The sequence below is a fragment of the Vulpes lagopus genome, chromosome 4 (genome assembly GCF_018345385.1).
Source record: "Vulpes lagopus strain Blue_001 chromosome 4, ASM1834538v1, whole genome shotgun sequence".
Classification (NCBI taxonomy): Eukaryota; Metazoa; Chordata; class Mammalia; order Carnivora; family Canidae; genus Vulpes; species Vulpes lagopus.
Genome location: NC_054827.1, coordinates 90,426,066 through 90,447,368, shown reverse-complemented (window position 1 = coordinate 90,447,368; position 21,303 = coordinate 90,426,066). Strand labels below are relative to the sequence as shown.

The window sequence follows — 21,303 nt, the reverse complement described above, 5'->3', positions numbered from 1 at the left end:
ATTTGTGGAGAATCTACTATGTACCAGATACTCTTTTTAGAGTTTGTGGATAATGTACGTGTAAGAATGTGTTCAGCTGTGAGTAAAAGAAGTCTACCCAGAAGCTAGAAAGAAAGGCATACACTTCTATCTTATAATTGTTTTTTCATAGATCTTAAAAGACCCTGCCAGGGAATAAAGGAGATTGATAGCATGATGTCTGGCACCAAGGGAAGGGACTGATAATTCACAACCCTGCAGTCACAGAAGTTCCAAAAAGGACATTATTTGGACATAGCAAATACTCCTCCAAATACTCCACCTCCCTCAGGGCATATGAGATTGAATTAAACTTAATTCACTATTTCTTGAGTATAATTATTATTATTCAGTAATTATTATTACTGATAATAATGATTATTGACATTAAGGCTTTAAACTCTAAACAAAATGTAATCAATCTAGTTAGGAGTTCGATTTGGTACTGCAATGACATGAATTTCAAGCCCTTCTGTAAAATATGAAGAAATGTGCTCTTAGCATTCTGTGTAAAATAATTTTGTTAAATATATGGCACAATAAAAAAAAAGATTGATCCCTAAATAAAATCAAGGTTCTTTAAGGAGGGAGGAAGGTGTGTTATATGTGTGTGGAAGTTGGATTTGATGTTGGTAAGACAACCAGTAGAGTTGGATAGGTTGATTTGGTACCTTTTCAAATATGGTTGGTTATTCCTTATAGTTTCCTATCACCTGCAAATATTTATAAACTTGTCTCTAGTTTTCTTCAAGTAAAGAAAGAATCGTGACTAGTAATTCCAACACCTGAAGTTTTTTTCTTGAGGACGGACTGATGTTTCTTCTGTTATATCTGCTGACTCTTCTTCATGGTGTCATCCTTCCTCGTGTGTTTAGTTGTTTTGTGTGCTTCATTTTCTAGATTTCATTAAAAGCTTACTTGAGGGAATATTTTTTGAAGTCTAGGATATAGGAGAGCTCTTCCAGAAAGTATTTTCTTCTGCCAGAGTACTGGGAAATTACCAGCCCAAAGTTAAACTGAATTCATAGTTTCAGGGAAATTTGGGGCTGCAAACACAGCCACCAAAGGGGGACTTAAAATGTTTTAATAAGGCATTCTAAAGTCCAGGTACAGAACCCTTCTTGCTTAGGACTAAGGGTAGTACTGGTTGCAATGAAATCTTCATGTGCATTAAATTTGTGAGGATTAAGGTAGGGTTACTGTTTAGGAAGTGACCTTGAATTAGGAGCTAAAATTGTCGGGAAAGGCGCAGGGTGCTGTGGAGGTCTGAGCATAGCAGCAACAGTATAAATTAACCCAAAGAAGTAAGATCCAAAGCTATAGGTTTTAGTGAGAAGCAATGAACAATGTCCTGGAAGCAGCACCGAGGAACAAGACACTACCTTCTTATCTCCTGACAGAGTGATACAAGAGCTGGAGAGGGAAAAACCAGCCATCATTTGCCAGGGGTGTGGAAGCAGCCTCTCTAGGGAGAGAATCAGGCTTCCATTAGAGCAGGAAGTGAAGGGAACCTTCGGAGATGAGACTGAAGACATAGGGCATTTTGCTAATGGTGGAATGTGCCTTCCAGAAGGCCAAAACAGAAGGCTTCAGGAGCTGGATAGGGAGAAAGGGACATGTAGGATGTGTTCAGTCTTATGAGTGTTAAAATGCAAGAGATAAATGCGCTTGAGATTCCCCAGCTGCTTGTGGTAACCCACATAAATAGGCGTTAAGGGCTTCATGAGATTAATGTTGACTGACTCAAGATATAGAGTGTTGGGGAGGCTGTGAGCATTAGGGGTGAGAAGGGTGTCTGCCTCCTTATTAACCCTTGATCATGAAGGTGAGGAAAACTGGAGCTGTGTAGCCTTGGTCCAAGTGTATGAGGCTCACTTGAGGTCTCTGTTCTGGAAGTCAGCTGCCAGCACTCAGAGGCACAAACTTAGGGAAACCTCACTCTGGCTACTGGAAGGGGTGGGGCATTAGCATTTAATCTACGCCCACTATGTGCTAGGCTGTGCTCTTGTGTATGTTATCAAATGCAATCACTACAGCATCTGTACTTAGCAGATGTGAAGACACATCTTTGATGCTCGGTAGGTGTGTTTAATGGCTTATTTTCCAACCATGCTCAGCAGATTCTGCACTGTGGAATAGAATTCCAGATTGGTAGGAGGGTAGTGACGTCAGAGCTCTAGGATTTTGTGGGAACAGTGCAGGTTTCCCCTTTACCCTCCATCAGCTCCTATAAGACAAGTGTTTTTAGGACCCTAAAATGAGAGCGGTTTTGGTGGGCAGGCTGAAAAATCTATGTGTCCCATCATCATGACAAAATATTTGTTGTCCTCCAAAGGTACAGCCTTAAAATACCCTCCTCCAACACAAGCCGGTCTTAAATCAGACGTTTCTCAAAAATACACAATCGGGAATTTTCCTGTAGGAGCTGTTATCTTCAAGTGCATCAAGACATGGAAACTTGGCAGCTAGAAAAATTTATATACTTTTTAAAGTATCTTCCATGGAAAGTATCTTCCAAGGAAATGACTGAAGCAAAAGAGAGCATAGCACAGGGCACATTGATCATTTGTGGTTTTCCGAACTTCTCTTGTTGGAGAAATAATCCATTGTCACGTGACATTTGGAGGGAAGGTTCTCAGGAGGGTGTCTGTCCATTTGGGAACGCAGTGGATCACCGGCATATTCTGCAGCTGAGAGCACAAAGTTTCATATGTAATATGCAGGCAATGTGGATAAGATTTATGATTTTTTTTTAATTTCCCAATTTCATTTCCAATGCTAGATTTGTAGGCATTCCTATGGGATATATTTTCCTTCTCAATGTAACAGCATAATAACTTTAGCCTAAATAATTATTCAATTTAAATAATTTGCTTATGCAGAGGGGTCGATGAAATGCAAATAAGCATGTTCCCTAATTTTCATGTTCCCTGACCACCTTAGGGCACCACATATGGTTGCAAACTGCAAAGCCTTTCATCGAAACAAGCCCCAAGCAGGTTTTCAAAGGCCGATGTAGTAAAGCAGGTGTAGGTTCAACAGGACGGGGGGGGGGGGGGGGGGGGGGGGGGGGATCATAATTTAGAGTTCTGGAGTGCCTGAAATGGCGACAAGGGGAAATTACAGGCAAGGACTGTTTCTATCTTCCTCTCTCCACAGTTATCCCGCAGAGTGACACAGAGCAAGCCAGGGAGCTCACGTTCCGACACCGCGCGGAACCGAACCGCCTCCTTCCCGACCCGCTTCTCTGGGCGGGAGGCCGCCTGGGCGGCCCGTAGCTCTTCGCCGCCGCGCAATAAAGTCGTATTTCCATCTACACGCTGGTCCGTTCACCCATCCAGGCGTATTTACACGGACAGGGCACACCGGCCGAAAAGCTGTGCGCGTGTGCCTGTGCGCGGCCCCCGCTGCCCCGCGCCCCCGCGCTGCGCTGGGTCGGCTTCGGGTCCCCACGGCGGGAGCGCGTCTCGGGGCGACACCTGCCGCCCGGCCGCCCCGGCCCCGCCGCGCGGGCGCCTCGGAGCGACCTGGGGACGCCGGCTCCTCGCGGCACCCGGGTGGCAGCACGCGGGGGTGGGGCGGCGCCGAGAGCCCGCTTCCCCCAGCCGCCTCCTGCACTGGGGGAGCTCAGCCGGGGCCTCGAGGGGGGAGACAAAATTACGGAGCCTCCCTCCCCTTTTTAGATATTCAGTAGTTCCCCCTAAAAGAGCCACCTGCTCTGTCCGCCTGTGGATGCGCTGTCTGGGCGCACCTGGCCCTAGGGAGCCCTCAGACGCCCAGCAAAGTTTGCTCCCCACGTGTCCACTCGACTCGTCTGCCAGTGTGGACCCGGGGTGGGGGGGCTGGTCAGCTCGGCGGCCAGGTGCGCCGCGGAGCCCGCTGGCGTCAACGGGTCGGCCCGGGCCCGGAGGGGGCAAACCTGGGTGCCCGGCGCCCGCGAGGTCAGCGCGCAGGACTCCGGGTGGTGTCGCGGGGCCACGCTGGGGCGCCGCCCCCGGGCGCACGCAGAGTTACAGCTAGGGACCAGTTAAGGAACCCCCCGCTGAGTCCTCCGAGGGTCCTGGCCACTGGTGGGGTCCCCAGTCCCCCCCCGCGGCCCCCACTCCGGGCCCGTCGGCCAGTCCCGCCAGGCGCCCCCGGGCCCGTCGGCCCGCCCCCCGCCCCCCACCCCCCACGCTCCCCCGTCCCCGCCCCCGCCCCCACGCCCCCCGGGCCCGCCCCCCGCCCCCCACGCCACCCCGGGCCCGCCCCCCGCCCCCATGCCCCCCGGGCCCGCCCCCCGCCCCCCACGCCACCCCGGGCCCGCCCCCCGTCCCCCCCGGCCCCGCCCCCCGCCCCCATGCCCCCCCGGCCCCGCCCCTCGCCCCCATGCCCCCCGGCCCCGCCCCCCGCCCCCCCCGGCCCCGCCCCTCGCCCCCCCCGCCCCCATGCCCCCCCGGGCCCGTCGGCCCGCCCCCCGCCCCCATGCCCCCCCCACCGCGCCGCGCCCCGACTCCCGCCCCGCGGCGGCCGGCACTGCAGCACGGCGGGGGTGGGGCGGGGGCGGGAGCGGGAGCGGGCGGGGGGGGCCGCGGCGCGCCCGCCCGAGCACTTTCCCGCCCCTCCCTTCGCCGCTGACACGCTCGGCGGAGTCGCCAGTCCGCGCGCTGCCGGCGAGGGGGGCGGACGGAGGCGGCCCGGGGAGCGAGCGGGGCCGGGATCCCGGCGGCGGGAGCGGTGAGTGGGGCCCGCGGCGGCCGTGCGGGGCGGGGAGCCGGGCGCCCGGCGGGAACTTCCGCAGCCTCGTGGAGCGCACGTTCGCCCGCGTGCCCCGAGGAGGCGGCTGCAGGCGCCTGGCGGGGCCCGCGGGCGCTTGCTGGGGCGGGACTGGGAGGTCGGGGTGAAGCAGAGCGGGGCCCGGGGGCCCTCCCGGGTGCTCGGCGGCCGCGGTCGCTCGGGAGCCGGGGCCGGAGTCCCTTCGAGCCGCTCCAGCCCCGCCGGGCGTGCGACCGGCGTCCGCGCCGCAGCTGCGGGCTCAGCTCCCGGGCTGGATCCCGCTGCGGGCGCGCGGCCGGCGGGGAGCAGAGGCGGGCGGCCCCGCGCCCAGCCAGCCCGACCGACACCCGGGGTCAGGGGCCGTCGCGCGTCCGCGGGGCCGCGTCCGGGGTGTGCGCGGCCGGGGCCGGGGCCGGGAGCGGGGGCGGAGCACCGGGAGTCCCGCGGCCGGGCTGCCCCGGGGCCCGCGCCTCCCTCCCGCCGAGCGCCCCCGCGTCCCTCGGGGCCGTCGGCCGCTCCCGCTCCGCCCGGGCTCTGCGGCTGGGCCCTGCGGCTCGCGGCCGTCCTGCGGGATGCGCAGCGCGCTGACGGACTTGGGCAGCGGCGCCCCCGGCAGGCGCACAGCCCCGGCACCTGGGGCGCCCGCGGGCGGCGCGGGGGGGAGTCACGGGGGGCGGCGGCGGGAGGGGCGCTCGCGTCACCGCTGCGTGGGCCCGAGTGCGGGGCGGGGCGGGGCGGGGCGGCGGGGGTCGGGGCGCGCGTGCGTCAGGGGCTGCGGGTGGCGGGGAGGCCGGGGGCGGCCGCGCGGTGCTCCGCGGGGAGGGGTCCGGGGGAAGCCCGGGGGGGGCCCGGGGCGGGCCGGGGGGGTCCGGGGGCGGCCGCGCGGTGCTCCGCGGGGAGGGGTCCGGGGGGGGCCGGGGCCGGGGGCCCGGGGGAGGGCCGGGGGAGTCCGGGGGCGGGGGGCCCGGGTCGGCCGGGGGGTCCGGGCGGCCGCGCGGGTCTGGGGAGGGGTCCGGGGAAGCCCGGGGGGGCCCGAGCAAGGCCGGGGGTCCGGGGGGCCGCGGGGGGGGGGAGGGGTCCGGGGGAGGCCGCGAGGGGGGGGGTCCGGGGGTGGCCGCGAGGTGCTCCGCGGGGAGGGGTCCGGGGGAAGCCCGGGGGGGGCCCTGGGGCAGGCCGGGGGGGGTCCGGGAGGGCGGCCGCCGGGTGCTCTGGGGGGGGTCCGGGAAGGCCGTGGGGGGCCCGAGGGGAGGCCGGGGGTCCGGGGGAAGCCCGGGGGGGGGTCCGGGGGAGGCCGCGAGGTGCTCCGCGGGGGGGGCCCGGGGGAGGCCGGGGGGTCCGGGGGAAGCCCGGGGGAGGCCGCGCGGTGCCCCGGGGGGGATCCGGGGGAAGCCCGGGGTGGGGTCCGGGGCGGCCGCGCGGTGCTCCGGGGGGGTCCGGGGGAAGCCCGGGGGTGGGTCCGGGGGCGGCCGCGCGGCGCTCCGCAGTGCGCAGTAGCGGGGCGCAGGGCGCCGCGGCGGCCTCGGCCGCGCCCCCTCCTGAGCACCTGGCTGGCGGCTCCAGCCGAATTCCCGGTCTTATCCCGGAGCAGAGCCTGCGTGGGTCTCCCGGGCCGCCAGTCCTCTCGGCACGTCCCGAAGGGCCTCGCGCCCGGGACCCGTCTGCCGTGAAAGCTGCGGGGCTGGGGTCCCCGAGACTCGGCGGGGCGCCCCTTCCTCGCCAGGAGGCCCGCCCGGGGCGGCCAGGTGGGGCGGCCAGGTGGGCCTGCGGAGCCGGCGCTGCACGCCTCTCTTCTGCCACGAAATGTGTGCTGAGAGCGCTTCCCGGTAGAAAATAAAAGCCCAATCCACGCGTTAGTTTTTGGAAGGAACCCCGCCTTCTGGAAGCCTCCGGGCATAGACTTCTCCACTGGCTTTGCTGAATGAGTCCAAAGCTGCATGATGTGTGGCGGAAGGATTGGAAGGGGGAGGTGGAGGGAAGGCAGGAAGGCCAGAGGGAAGGCAGTCATGGGAGAGCCCAGAGACAAAGATTCTACCCCCCCCCCCCCCCCCACGGCATTAGTGACTTGCCCTCTCGGATTCATTCCCCACATTTGACAAATGTGGAAAAGAGCTCAGACGAGCTTTTATTACAAAGTTTTTTTAAAAAAATTTTTATTGGAGTTCGATTTGCCAACATATAGCATAACACCCAGTGCTCATCCCGCCAAGTGCCCTCCCTCAGTGCCCATCACCCAGTCACCCCCAGCCCCCGCCCACCTCTCCTTCCACCACCCCTTGTTCGTGTCCCAGAGTTAGGAGTCTCTCATGTTTACAAAGTTGTTTTGAGGACAAAAGATGATGGTCTCAGCTTTGTGCCTACAAATTCTCTATGAATGGAAAAGATTATGAAACACAGTCCCTTTAAGGGAAAAAGAAAACAGTTTTACCTTTTAAAAAATTCTGGAGACATTCACCAGTGCTGTTCCTTTAATGAAATTTAGCCTTCAATGTCAGCAAATGCAGACAATAGACTTTTCCTAACAGCCTTATATAGAATCAGATGCCATTAAGCTGCTGTCTGGAGAAGGGGGGTGGGGTGGGCCGGGGAAGCTCTGGATTACATCTGAGTGTTTTTGGTCATGTAGTAGAGAAAGCAAATTCATTTTTCATGACCTGATGACAGTCAAAGTTGCTTCTCTGGTGCGAGCAGCAGCCTAGCCTCAGAGCTTTTAGGTAAAAATTTTTCTCATTATTAACCCAGTCATATTCCTTAAGTGTGGAGGGTGCCTCAGAAAACAGGGTGCAGTTTCCAGCCTTAAGGAGAGTACCACAAAGGGTATCATAATGTGCCAGATATCACGGGACCACGAGTCCTAGAAAACCCATTTCCTACAATTAGGGATATTATCTCTTACCATAATGTAAACTTGTTGATGATATACTTCATGAATAAAAACATGAGATTTGTCAAACTGCCTTGCTACCGCTCAGCGTCGCTCCTCCTACACGGTGGCAGGTAGTCTATGAATGGTTAAAGTTAGGACACCCTTTGAATCCTGTGCGGCTGTCTCAGGGGACAGCCTACCCTGCAGCCGTGCTGCTTCTCCGTGTTGCGGTGCCTTTTGTCTGACCCACGGTTCACAACAGTATATCCTTGTGCACGCTTAACACGAACTCATCTAGGTCAGGTCTGCAGTAAACCTAAGAGAGACAGCCCCCTGTCTGTGTGTGGTTTTGGCACAACATTGCCAAATTGCCTTTGCTTTTGCTTTGCTTTTTCAATTCTGCCCTATGGAGCAACCAGTGTAAATGTTGCGGTGAATTGATTTTGGAGCTCCTTTCTTTATTTGACACAGCTGAAAGAACAGTGGGAGGTCAAGTTACTATTTTAATTCTTGCTGGAAATATGGTCCTAGTGGTGTATAAAGGCACCACTTATTTTTATCACAAACACCCCTTGTAATTAGGGACAGTTGGTACTAGTTGCATGTCATCATGGGTTCCCCTGGTGGGAAGAATTGAACCAGATGAAATAAAGGGAGGGCAATGGACTGGATGGTTTGGTACCTTCTGGTTCTAATATTCGTTCGCTCCATGAAATACAGAAATATATGATAAGCTATATTTAATTTTATTTTTTAAAATTATAATTCCAGTATAGTTCATATACAAGGTATATTAGCTTTAGGTGTACAATATAGTGATTCAACAGTTCCATACGTTACTCAGTCTCCTCATGATAAGTGTGCTCTTTGTCTCCATCACCTTTCACTCACCTTCCACCCGCCTGTCCTCTGGTAACCACTAGTTTGTTCTAGACAAACTAGACTCTGTAAATTCAAACTAAACTCTGTAAATTCAAGAGTCCACTTTTTGTCTCTTTTTTTCTTTATTAGTTTTGTTTTTTTTTTCGTTGTGTTTCTTAAATTCCACGTATGAGTGAAATCATATGATATTTATCTTTCTCTGACTGACTTAACTTAGCATTATATACTCTAGATCCACCCACGTTGTTGCAGATGGCAAGATTTTATTCTTTTTATGGCTGCGTAATATTCCATTGTATATATACTACATCTTCTTTATTCATTGATGGGTTATATTTTAAATTTGAACTTTGCTGATAGGTAGAATATAAGAAGTGTTTTTTATTAACTCATTCTGTAATTATACATGGAACTATGGGCTCTGTTTTTGTAGAATAATAGATCTGTTAGATTTTGTATTATGCCATTATGATTATGGATTGAAACATTTTTAAAAGACCAAATTTGAAAAATAATAATCTCAGTTTGCTAATCTCAGTTAAAATAGATATGCAGATGAATTTAACATGACTATTTTATTTTATAAGTTGTCATTTTTAAAATATTTTACTTACTTATTCATGAGAGACACAGAGAGAGGGGCAGAGACACAGGCAGAAGGAGAAGCAGGGTCCCTGTGGGGAGCCCTATGCAGGACTCAGTCCCAGGACCCCGGGATCACACCCTGAGCTGAAGGCGGACGCTCAGCCACTGAGCCACCCAGGCGTCCCTTATAAGATGTTATTTTTAAGTAATCTCTATATCCAATGTGGGGCTCAGACTTACAACCCCAAGATCAAGAGTTGCATGGTCTACTGACTGAGCCAGACGGGTGCCTCAACCTGACAAATTTTAAATGCTTTCTGTTGAGCACCCAGTATACACCATGGCTGTTACATCATTTCCTGTGCCCAGTATGTACTGCAAATGATTAAGGCTGGAAACTAAGAACTACATTAATGGGCTTCAGTCTTCTCATAGCACTTGGGCCTTCTTATAACACAAGAGCACAGTGAGATTTATGACTAATTAGATAAAGTGATTTTTCTTGTTTTTTGTTACTCTTTGAAAATATTATGAATTAGACTCTTAGTATAGCCGAATTCTTGGATGGTTCTTAGTTGTCCTGTGTATCATACTTTCCTGGGGAGCTTATTCAAATAGAGATGTCCAAGCTTCACGCTAGGTATTCTAAATGAGTAGTTCCATGGGTGAGCCCAGAATATGCTGTTTATCAAGCTCTGCCAAGTAAGTTATATGTCATCATTAGTGGTCTACACTTGCAAGAGTACTTGAACTAGCACTTGAAGCATGACAGGGACCCAGAACACATGAGCTCTCTAGGCTTTGTTGCTCTCTTCACTATTTATTGAGTCTCTACTTGAAGCTCTCAGAGAAGTCATCTTCCAACTGGCAAGACAGACATAACGACGACTAAGTTCTGTGGTAGGAGTCAGGGGGCCGAGTGAGTGAGATGGGTGGTTGGAAAGAACCCTGTGGAGACAGTTACGGAGATGGTATCACAGAAGGAAGGGCATAGGCAGAAGGAGCAGCATTTACAACACGTTGCTCTGGCAGCAGAAAGGCTGGAAACCTTAGCATGGCCTTCAGAGCTCTGAATGGTCTGGCCCCTGCTCACTTCTGTATCTTCACTTTGTTTAACCTCCAAACCGTTCCCATCCTAGCAACCTTCAAACATCAGCCCTGTCCTGCTACAGCAACCTCATCACCTGCTTCACCCTACCTCCACCGTATTAACTCCCGATGCTCTTTGTCCTTCGCTCATCTTCCCTTTCTGGGGCAGCTTCCCAACCCTCTGGGGTGAAAATTCTTTCTTTTCTCACAGTGTTCTTTTCTTTATAAACGAGGCTGTTGGAGAAAAATGGGATACTCCATAAACTTGAATTCAGGTTAATAAAACATTTCATAATCTACGTATGTCTCATATATTACATGGGACATACTTATATTAAAATGTTATTTGTTGTTTGTATGAAATTTAAATTTATCCAGGCATCCTGTATTTTCATTTGCTGAATGTGGAAACTCTGTTTTTAAAGCTCATTTTACCATTTTTTTAAAAAGTAAGATTGTTTCATTTCTATCTTTCTATCCTGACTGAACTAATACTCCAAGAGGCCAAGGACAGAATTAGAGATAGGTTGTTGTTTTCTCTTGCTCTTTATCCCTAGTGCCTAAAACAGTACTTGGAGCATAGTAAGAGCTCAGTAAATTTCATCAGATGGATGAGCTGTTTGAGAAAAATGGTGTAATCATGGGCAAGTTTCTTAATCTCTTAGAGTCTTAATTTCTTCATCTGTAGAAAGATGATTTTTATATCTACTTTTAAGATTATCTGTAAAGGGTAAATAAAGAAAACATAAAGTTCCTAACGTGTTGCTTTGCAGGCACTGTACTATAAAATATGTCTTTTCTCTTTAATCAGTATTTGTTTTGTAACATGAAGGGATTCCTTCCTTAATATAAGACACCCTGCTTCCTTTTCATTATAATGCAGTCCTGTAAGTAGTCAAATGTTTCCTGAATATTTGCCAAATGCAAGGTACTCTGGAGATTGAGCTGTGCAGTTACAGAGGTCCTGTTCTCAAGGAACACCAATCTGTGGGATGATAACACTGAGGGCTGGTTCATGGGCCTTCGACCCATGAACCTCACCGGTCCTGATGTTTAGAAGAAAGACCTTGTGTTTGGTTTATGCCCTGCCCTCACATCTTGACATTTTTTGAGCAAAGGGGCCCCACATTTTCCTTTTGTCAGTTATTGGCTAATCCTGGGAACCTATGCATGTTTGTACATAGCGTGTGCATGTAGCTTATTATAGTCTTTATAATGACCCTAGGACTTTCATTACTCAGAGAACTTGTGACTTTCCCATTACATGGCTTATAATTGACTGAACCAAGATCAATGTCTTTTCCAGTATACCATGACGGCCTACACCTGATTACAGCCATCCAGTGTGGTCTAGATCGGGAGCTTTGAAAGAACTAGGGTTAGTTCTCCTACTCTTGGGCCATTTCCATGGACCTTCCCTCCCTGTCACTGCTCCTGGGATTGCTGAGAGACTGCAGCTTTGAAGTTCTTTGTAGGAACACCAGGAACACTAGTGATGTATTTTAGACTCTGTGCCAGTATTCTGGTTTTTAAATCTGCAGATCCACACAAGATAGTGATCTCGGGGGGGTTGCAATTTTTCTAGCAGAAATATCTGCAATGTTTGTTCTTTGCTTTAAGTTACCCAGCTGAGTCATGCAGCATAGGAACCTCTGCAGCAGGGAACAGCCATGCATTTTGGCTGTGGGTAGAGAAGGTGACCCACTTTGTCATTTCAAGCTCTGACTAGCTTGCTTTGAAATCTACTCATTTTAATATTACTCTTTAGTAATGCTAAGTATGCCATTTTTTCTTTTTAAAAAATCTTTGTGCTTATGTGTGTTTGCATTTAAGAAGTGACATTCCAATAATTCCATTGGGGCTTTCTCATATTTGCCTTCATGCTATTATTATTTTCAACATGTGACAGCATGCTCCAGTTAATGCACACTAAACACATTATAAGCTGTATTGAACACAAAAGTAATTTAAGTATCCAGTATTATTTTTTGAAGTACCCCACTAAGTTGGCAGCCAGGGTTTCCTGTTGGCCACATATGCAGACCCAGAATGGTGTCCACAGTCATTTCCGAGGTTCTGTTCCTACCTCAATTGTGGATTCCCAGTCCGCTGCTAAGATTCTTCACTATTTCTTTGAGCTTGCAGGGATAATTCCTGTGGTCCTTGCCTCTACTTCCCTGCAGCAGCATCCCACAGTGTTTTAGAGCATGCTTCCCATTGCCCAGAATGCCCTGGGCTCCACTATTGTAGAACCTCCCTGTGCTACTGTGTGCTCTTACTGTCCCTAAAGAGTTTAGGGGATGTATGAATGTTTGGGGCTGGTGAGAATCACTTCAAGCGACACAACATCCTGTATTCACAATCATTTGTCCCTTCCGACTCTAGCCCATTATCTTAACACCATAAATAGGGACTCTCAGATTGTCTTCTGCTTGGACTGAGCTCTTCACTGGGAGATTTCTTGGTCTCTCCCTTCCAGACATGCTCAGAAGGATCAGAATATTAAGATAAATCAGGAGAATTTTGCACAGGATGTTCTGTGCATGTTATTTGTGGTAGCAAAAAATTAAAAATAATCTAAATGTCCATCAGAGGGTGATCAGATCAATTATGGCTTATCTAAATAATGAAATACTACACATTGTATATACTGACATGGAAATATCTTGAAGGTAAGTTATTAATTAAAAATACGACATTTATTGACCAGAATATGTCATATGTCTCTATTAAAAAATTAAATTACATTAAAAAGTCTGGAAGGACAAAGACCAAACTATTATCCTTTGAGGATAAGATGGAGAGGACCTGACACTATTTACCTTACATATTTCTGAATTATTTGAGTTTTCAACAATAATTGCATACTACTTTTATAATTAAGGCATTAGTAAATTTGGTAAAAATCAATTTCAAGTTGCCCATGTGATGATGTTTCTCAATGTGTGTAGATATTAATGTTTTAGTGGCTAAAATGCCATGCCAGTTTTTCCCATGGCTATTTTTTTAGCTCACAGCTTTGGTGGAAGGTAATTGAGGTTGTAAGAACATAAATTATTGTGGTGCTCAATAAAGCTGTTTTCATTTTGAATGAAAAAGAAAGGAACTCACCTATAAACATCCAGTACAGCGGACCCTGAGAAGAACTGTGCATTGCTGACTTAGGTTGTTAAAGTCCAGGATCTCTTCTCCATCTCCCATCTCTGTTCTCAATAAATCTTATATGTCTAGTGGCTGTCAAAAGCCTGTATTGCTACTCAGAATGTTTTGCTTTTAGGGACGTTTTTCATCCTATGGCTGTGGACTTGAGATTGGAGATGGACAATTTTTATCTTCTCTTGCATGGGTCTGGAATGTTCTCCCTCCCAACACTCATCCTCTCCCCCACTCTCAGCATATGCTCACTCAGGGGAAAGGCCCCTACCTGCCTGTCAAACCCCAGCTTAAAACCTCACACCCCACCACAGCAGAATTTGGGCTCCTTTCTTTGTTTCCCCTAGCCCCCTTGCAGCCACCACCATCATAGTGCTTCTCACACTTTGATGTTGTGGCTCTCTACACGTTTCCCCACTAGATTCTGAGTCCCTTGAGCCTTAAGGGGAAGAGGCCAAGTCACTGAGATCTTTATAACTCCCAAGTGCTGAACACATCAGGGCTGAACATGTTAAAAATTTATTAAGCCTTTTTCATGGAAGTATAATATACAGAGATAAAAAGTGTACATGTTAAAAAAGGTGTAGCTGAGTTGATTTTCACAAAATGAACACATCTCTTTAACCAACACCCAGACCATGACAGGGATTCTAGTGTTCTAGAAGCACTTTTTGTGTGTCTGCTAGTCGTAGCCTCCTTCTGGAGGTGCCTAACAGTTCTCCTTGTCCTGCTCAGATGCCTATTTTTTTCATGCCCAGTGTCTGGGAAACTGCTTGTCAGAGCCTCCTCACTGTTGATGGTCAGAGCATCATGACCATTCCCAGACAGGCTGGCCAAACTCTCAGTCCACACGATGCCAGGAGGAGAAAACAGTCCCCCACTCTTCTGGGTTCCACTTATGACTTGAGTCTAAGTCCCTCATGAGCAATTCTGTCATTTGACCTCCACTTTTATCAGATTGGATAAGTTTCCTCGTTTCTGATTGGCTAAAATTTTTTATGAATGTGTATAGAATTTCAACCAATGCTCTTAAGTCTCTATTTCATCACAAAATAATTTATTTTTAATAAAGGCCAAGAATTTTATTTCTTCCTATGTCAATTTTAGTAAGCTGTGTTTTTTTTAAAAAAGAAATTTGTCAATTTTAATCCAGGTTGTCAAATATAATGCATAGTTATTTAAGATCACTGGTTTTTATTTTGTGAACTCTGTGATTCTTGTATTTAATTGTATTTTCTTCATTGCTTTGGATACTTAGTTTAGTCAATTTTTTATATAGAGTCTAGAAACTTCAGAGTCGGGATCCCTGGGTGGCTCAGCAGTTTGGACCAGAGCCTGATCCTGGAGACCCGGGATCAATTCCCACATCAGGCTCCCTGCATGGAACCTGCTTCTCCCTCTGCCTGTGTCTCTGCCCCCCCCCCCCTCTCTCTGTGTGTCTCTCATGAATAAATAAATAAAATCTTAAAAAAAAGAGAAACTTCAAAGTCATGTGGCATTATCTGTAGATCATTTAAAAATGTATATGAATTATTTAAAATGTATTCCTATCTCATTAGAATGTGGAATCATTGCCTCTGGTTATTTGCAAACTTTAAAACTCATTATTTCTTTTATTTACCATTAAACCAGCCCTCGAAATATCAGAACATTAGTAACTAGATAGAATGACATATATTTAGTTACTTTTACAAACATCTGTATGATAGGCAGGTTTATAGAGGATTCCAGTTTCTTTGAAAGCAAGTGTCGATAAAAATGAATTACTCATGGGCTTACTGTGGATCTACTGGTTATTTAATGTATATGTGTTTGTAATCTGAACAGATAAATGAACCATGATTTGAATTTTGATGACAAGGGTTTTTTTTTAATAATAAATTTATTTTTTTATTGGTGTTCAATTTGCCAACATACAGAATAACACCCAGTGCTCATCCCGTCAAGTACCCCAAGTGCCCATCACCCGTTCACCCCCACCCCTCGCCCTCCTCCCCTTCCACCACCCCTAGTTCGTTTCCCAGGGTTAGGAGTCTTTATGTTCTGTCTCCCTTTCTGATATTTCCTACCCATTTCTTCTCCCTTCCCTTCTGTTCCCTTTCACTATTATTTATATTCCCCAAATGAATGAGAACATACAATGTTTGTCCTTCTCCGATTGACTCATTTCACTCAGCATAATACCCTCCAGTTCCATCCACGTTGAAGCAAATGGTGGGTATTTGTCATTTCTAATGGCTGAGGAATATTCCATTGTATACATAGACCACATCTTTATCCGTTCATCTTTCGATGGACACCGAGGCTCCTTCCACAGTTTGGCTATTGTGGACATTGCTGCTAGAAACATCGGGGTGCAGGTGTCCCGCCGTTTCATTGCATCTGTATCTTTGGGGTAAATCTCCAACAGTGCAATTGCTGGGTCGTAGGGCAGCTCTATTTTTAACTCTTTGAGGACCCTCCACACAGTTTTCCAGAGTGGCTGCACCATTTCACATTCCCACCAACAGTGTAAAAGGGTTCCCCTTTCTCCGCATCCTCTCCAATATTTGTGGTTTCCTGCCTTGTTAATTTTCCCCATTCTCACTGGTGTGAGGTGGGATCTCATTGTGGTTTTGATTTGTATTTCCCTGATGGCAAGTGATGCAGAGCATTTTCTCATGTGCTTGTTGACCATGTCTATGTCTTCCTCTGTGATATTTCTCTTCATGTCTTTTGCCCATTTCATGATTGGATTGTTTGTTTCTTTGCTGTTGAGTTTAAGAAGTTCTTTATAGATCTTGGAAACTAGCCCTTTATCTGATACGTCATTTGCAAATATCTTCTCCCATTCTGTAGATTGTCTTTTAGTTTTGTTGACTGTATCCTTTGCTGTGCAAAAGCTTCTTATCTTGATGAAGTCCCAATAGTTCATTTTTGCTTTTGTTTCTTTTGCCTTCATGGATGTATCTTGCAAGAAGTTACTGTGGCCGAGTTCAAAAAGGGTGTTGCCTGTGTCCTCCTCTAGGATTTTGATGGAATCTTGTCTCACATTTAGATCTTTCATCCATTTTGAGTTTATCTTTGTGTATGGTGAAAGAGGGTGGTCTAGTTTCCTTCTTCTGCATGTGGATGTCCAATTTTTCCAGCACCATTTACTGAAGAGACTGTCTTTCTTCCAGTGGATAGTCTTTCCTCCTTTGTCAAATATTAGTTGACCATAAAGTTGAGGGCCCACTTCTGGATTCTCTATTCTGTTCCATTGATCTATGTGTCTGTTTTTGTGCCAGGACCACACTGGATGACAGGGGTTTTATTTTGTGAAAACCTGTGAACCTTATTCAAGTCTTATTATATCTTTGCCTGTCTTTACATGGATCCGTCAGACTATGGCAGACGTTGCAGATTCCATCCTTTAAGGTGGTTGTGGAGGAGCAAGCTCATGAAATACACACTGTCATGGTTTGTTGGAGAGCTTCTCTATACCCCAGCAACTCATACAGCTAGTGACTTAGCATTGTTTGTTTTATAGTGCTGTTTAACTTCTAACTTCTCCCTAGATCCCACCCATTCCTTCTTTTTCATAATATCCATCCATTCCCTGTCCAATGTCATGAATTTCTTTTTTTTTATGTATGATAGTCACACAGAGAGAGAGAGAGGCAGAGACACAGGCAGAGGGAGAAGCAGGCTCCATGCACCGGGAGCCCGACGTGGGATTCGATCCCGGGTCTCCAGGATCGCGCCCTGGGCCAAAGGCAGGCGCTAAACCGCTGCGCCACCCAGGGATCCCTGTCATGAATTTCTTACTGATTTTTCTATTCTCCCTTTAACCATACTTGCCTATGTTATGCTGGGAGGGAAAAAAAAAGAAAATCTCATTCGATACATCAGACGTTTATTGCTACATCGTGGTGCCTAACTGGCTACTCCAAAAGTTAGTAACCTAAAGCAATTTCTTTTTGCCCATGCATCTGTGGATTGGAAGACTAATTTACATTGAGCTTTGCTAGATTTTCTCCAAATTACAGGTTAGATTCAGGTCTTTAGTCCTACTTGGAATAATTGGCTACCCAGTTCATATATTTTGCATGGAGATGATAGAAATACAAGAATAGTGGATGGACACTCAAAGCCCCGTGCATGTCATTTCAGCCCATGTTCCGAAGACATATAATACATAGGACAGTTCCACATAACAAAGCATTGTCTCACACACTGCATAATTTACCCATGTCCTATCAGACATCCATTCAAGTGAAAATTTCATTTCTAATAATTTAAGTCTAGAACTACTTCTGTTAAATACAAGTATTTTTGCATAATTTTCATATGTAACATATTTTCCTTGAAGGAAACAACTTATAAATAAATCAAGGGAAGACTGTACTTTGTTTTTTTAAAAATCTTACCAAGTGTTGCTCATCATTTCCAACAGGCATGTCACCAGTGGTAACACACGCTAGTTATGATGTTTAAATTGCTAATAAGTACTGTTTGCCTCTATGGGTGTTTGTTACATTCATGCTGATTGTACATTTAGAAACAAGGGTTTCATGTCTTCATTTTGTATTTTAGAATTGTTATACCAGAATATTTACATATTTAAAAACGTATTTTATTATTTCTTCTGGTTCTCCTTTTCCTCCGTTAGGGCATTATATAGGTATTCTAAGTTTATCTGCAGATGGGTTATTTTATCTATGAAAATTATTTGACAAGACACTGAAAAATGGATGTTATTACTAGGTGTTGTTGGATTCCTCTAAATTCTCTACTTTTAGTACCACGGGTAGTAAGCTGATTTATCTTTGGGGATGTGAGGGGGCAAGCTGTAACACAGGGAGGGCTCTTCCATTTTGTCATTGTCTCTGAAAGGAGCATAATCTTTCTGTGAAGATTGCCACAGTACTCTCTCTCTAGCAGTAGTTGCAAAGGGGGTAGTGTATGAGCTGGACTGACTTACAGAAATGGTGTGTCTGTAGGAAATAGACAAGCCTTTATCGTAATTCTACTTCCAGGGCTCACCCAAAACACAAGCAGTGTGGAAACTTGGGCAGTGACATGCTGCTCTAATCTTGATTAGTGATGGCTAAGGACAGGGCAAGTGTAGAGGACTGAAGAAACAGATATTTTCAAAGATGAATGCTCTAATAACTAGGGGAGATGCCCAGTAAAAGTCTGGTGGTTTCTTTCTAATCCTTCTTTTTGAATAACAATTTCTTGTTATTCTTTGAGGTCATTGCTAGACAATGTTCCCTAGGGATTCCCCTCCCCGTCTTCTGTGTATGAGAGTGGGAGCCATCTGACTTGCTTCCACAAGAGACTGACAAAACAGAGAATGAAAGGTCGATGACTTGTCTTGGTCTGTGGTTCAAGGATAAGAATATTTTTCTTATCAACAGAAACTGATGTAAGGGTAATTCAAAAGGAATACACCAGAAGACATTGAAGGAGTGACCCAGGAGTGAATAATGCATCCAATTTGTGTGCCTTTTAATCCAAAGTTGAAGTATTGATAAGGGCATCACTCTTTATCTGTGGTGTGCAGAGGACATTTATTGGGGCAGAGCTGCAAACATCCATTACTGTGAACCTGAATATGTAATGATTGTGCCTGCCTTTTGGGATACAGGTGTATGTGCACAAGAAGGCTTGATTATATTCAAAGTCAGTGAATTAAAAAAAAAAAAAAACACCCACCAAACCCATAAAGGTTAATATCTACTTCCCAGCAAGCCTGAGGAGAAAAGCCAGTGATTAATATAATTGATTGTGAGACAGGAATACAGGCCATCTTAAACTTCCAGCTTTATTTAACATCAGGGGAATGATATGATTCTCCTTTAAGGATGAGATCAGTGAAACCTAGTGGTCGTGGAAGATTTGGAGGCATTTAAACTCTACCTATATTATATACCGACGGGACCTGAGCCAAAGTCAGAGGGATATTATGCAGTAGACAACTAATTCATTTACTCTCAACTTTTGACCTTATGCACACCCTTATTATTACCATATTACTTAGTTGTTATGTTGATTACCACATCAGACATTTGGTGTAACGTCATATTGCATTTAATAAAGCATCTAAAAAATAATTAAGCTCCTAAATAGGATAGAAAGTAAGAGTTCATGCTATGTCCAATTGTTGGCTTAGAAAGTTTTTTCACTCAGTAAAAGATTTTGAAATGGGGTAACTCAAAATTTAAAAAATCATATGATTAACTATCTTTGCCTAAAATTAAAGTGCAATAAAGTGTGACTGAGCTCTTGGGACTCCCAGAGCTTTTGAAGTTAGTTCTGTACCTCTTCCTCACCATATTAGTGCTTTCCTTTGCTGGTATGTGTGTGTTGGGCTATTGTGTGTGTGTGTGTGTGTGTGTGTGTGTGTGTGTGTGTGTGTGTCTTGTCTTCCTTTCCTCTGCTGGTAGCAATGGGTTGTGATATCTTCACTCAGGAAACAGTGATGATGTTAAATTCTTCTCAGGGTCTTCTGATTGCATTCTGCTTCTCTGCTTGGAGGAGTTTCCTCCTTCCCTTGAAGGATAACTAACCATTGATTTTGGGTCTGGCTGACATAGGTCAACACAAAATACCTTCATAACAGTTTCCACTGTCCCTGACTGACAGCGTTGGGAATCAGGATGCCTAGCTTCTCAGTGTAACAACTTCTCAAGTGAGCCACTGCATGTGTTCTCAGCCTGAAGGCCGTTTGGATTTATAGTCATGAGGATTCAGCCTACCTTCTGGTAATGATGAAGGAATTTATGATGATCTTGTCTAATATCAGATTTTCCTTCTTTTCGCCAAGCCGAATTTTTAATGCAAAATTCCAAATTTAATTCTAAGGACTAACATGCATCTGTGTCTGTATATTCCTCAGGACTATCAATTCTTGTATCAGAAGAGATGAAATTAGGAGTGGATGGTCACATGTGAATTTTCACCCTTAGTTGAATTTTGTAAATATGTCAAAAGCCTCTAACATGTACAGCCCTGTCAGGGAAATGGCCAAAATATTTTATGTGTAAATTGCTCAGAGACTATGATGTTGATGAACTATAAAATTAGCAAATATTTGTTAACTTTATTAAGTATTAGGATTATAAGAAAAGGAGGTACTTTAGATGAATCATGGCATGTATTACTTGGTCCTGACTCATGTAAAGCCACCTTTTAACTTAGCTGAGGTTCAAGGTTGGCTGCTCATTTACCTCTTTGTTTATTAGTTCAAAAGTTACAGGTATGGTAAATGAAAAAATACAGCTGCAGAGTACGTGATGAAAACTAGCATCCAAATGGCAGTTAATCCAATATAGCACCATTATTGCCCTAAATGGACACTGTTTCCTATGAAAGCATAAAAGGTAACAGAATTTATCTTAAGGATTTAAAGATTCAGTGCACAACATGGTGTCTACCTTTTCCTTTCTTCTTAACAGGACACAGGAGAAAATAGACTTGACTAGATAATTGAAATATTTTTTAAGAACAAAATCAAAATTTCAGTTCAATTTCAGTTCACAAATTGATTGTCTCCTTTGGCTATGTTCATTAGGAAAAATGAGATTGGTAGGATTCAGCCTGTGATCTCGAGCACACAGACCTGTGAGGGAAGGCTCAGATGAATTATATAAATATTGTCCAACAGAGAGTGGGCGTGTGGTATATGCACTCCAAAACTGCAGTGGTTTGAAGGTGGCAATGGGACATTTGCTTGAGGCAGGTCTTCTGGATTCTCAGCACTATTGACATTTGGGCCAGATAATTCTTTGTTGTAGGGGGCTGGGCTGTGCATCATAGGGTAGTTAATGGCATCCCTGACTGATACCCACTAGATGCCAGTAGTATTTTCCCCTCCAGTAATCACCTCCAAAAATGTCTCCAAATATTGCCAAATGTCTCCAAGGTAGTAGAGAACATGCAAGTTCACCCCCAGCTGAGAACCACTGATTTAAGGTGTAAAGAGAAATTTC

General features: G+C 46.7%; 1 protein-coding gene across 1 annotated transcript in view; it reads left to right on the top strand.

The window, feature by feature from the left end:
* The first annotated feature begins 4,627 nt into the window (after positions 1-4,627).
* The window catches only part of SV2C (synaptic vesicle glycoprotein 2C), a 219,335-nt gene continuing 202,659 nt past the window's right edge, over positions 4,628-21,303 (top strand). Inside the window, exon 1 of the mRNA XM_041753202.1 lies at positions 4,628-4,734. The gene's annotated coding sequence lies outside the window, so the exon portion shown is untranslated. The remainder of the gene's footprint in view (positions 4,735-21,303) is intronic.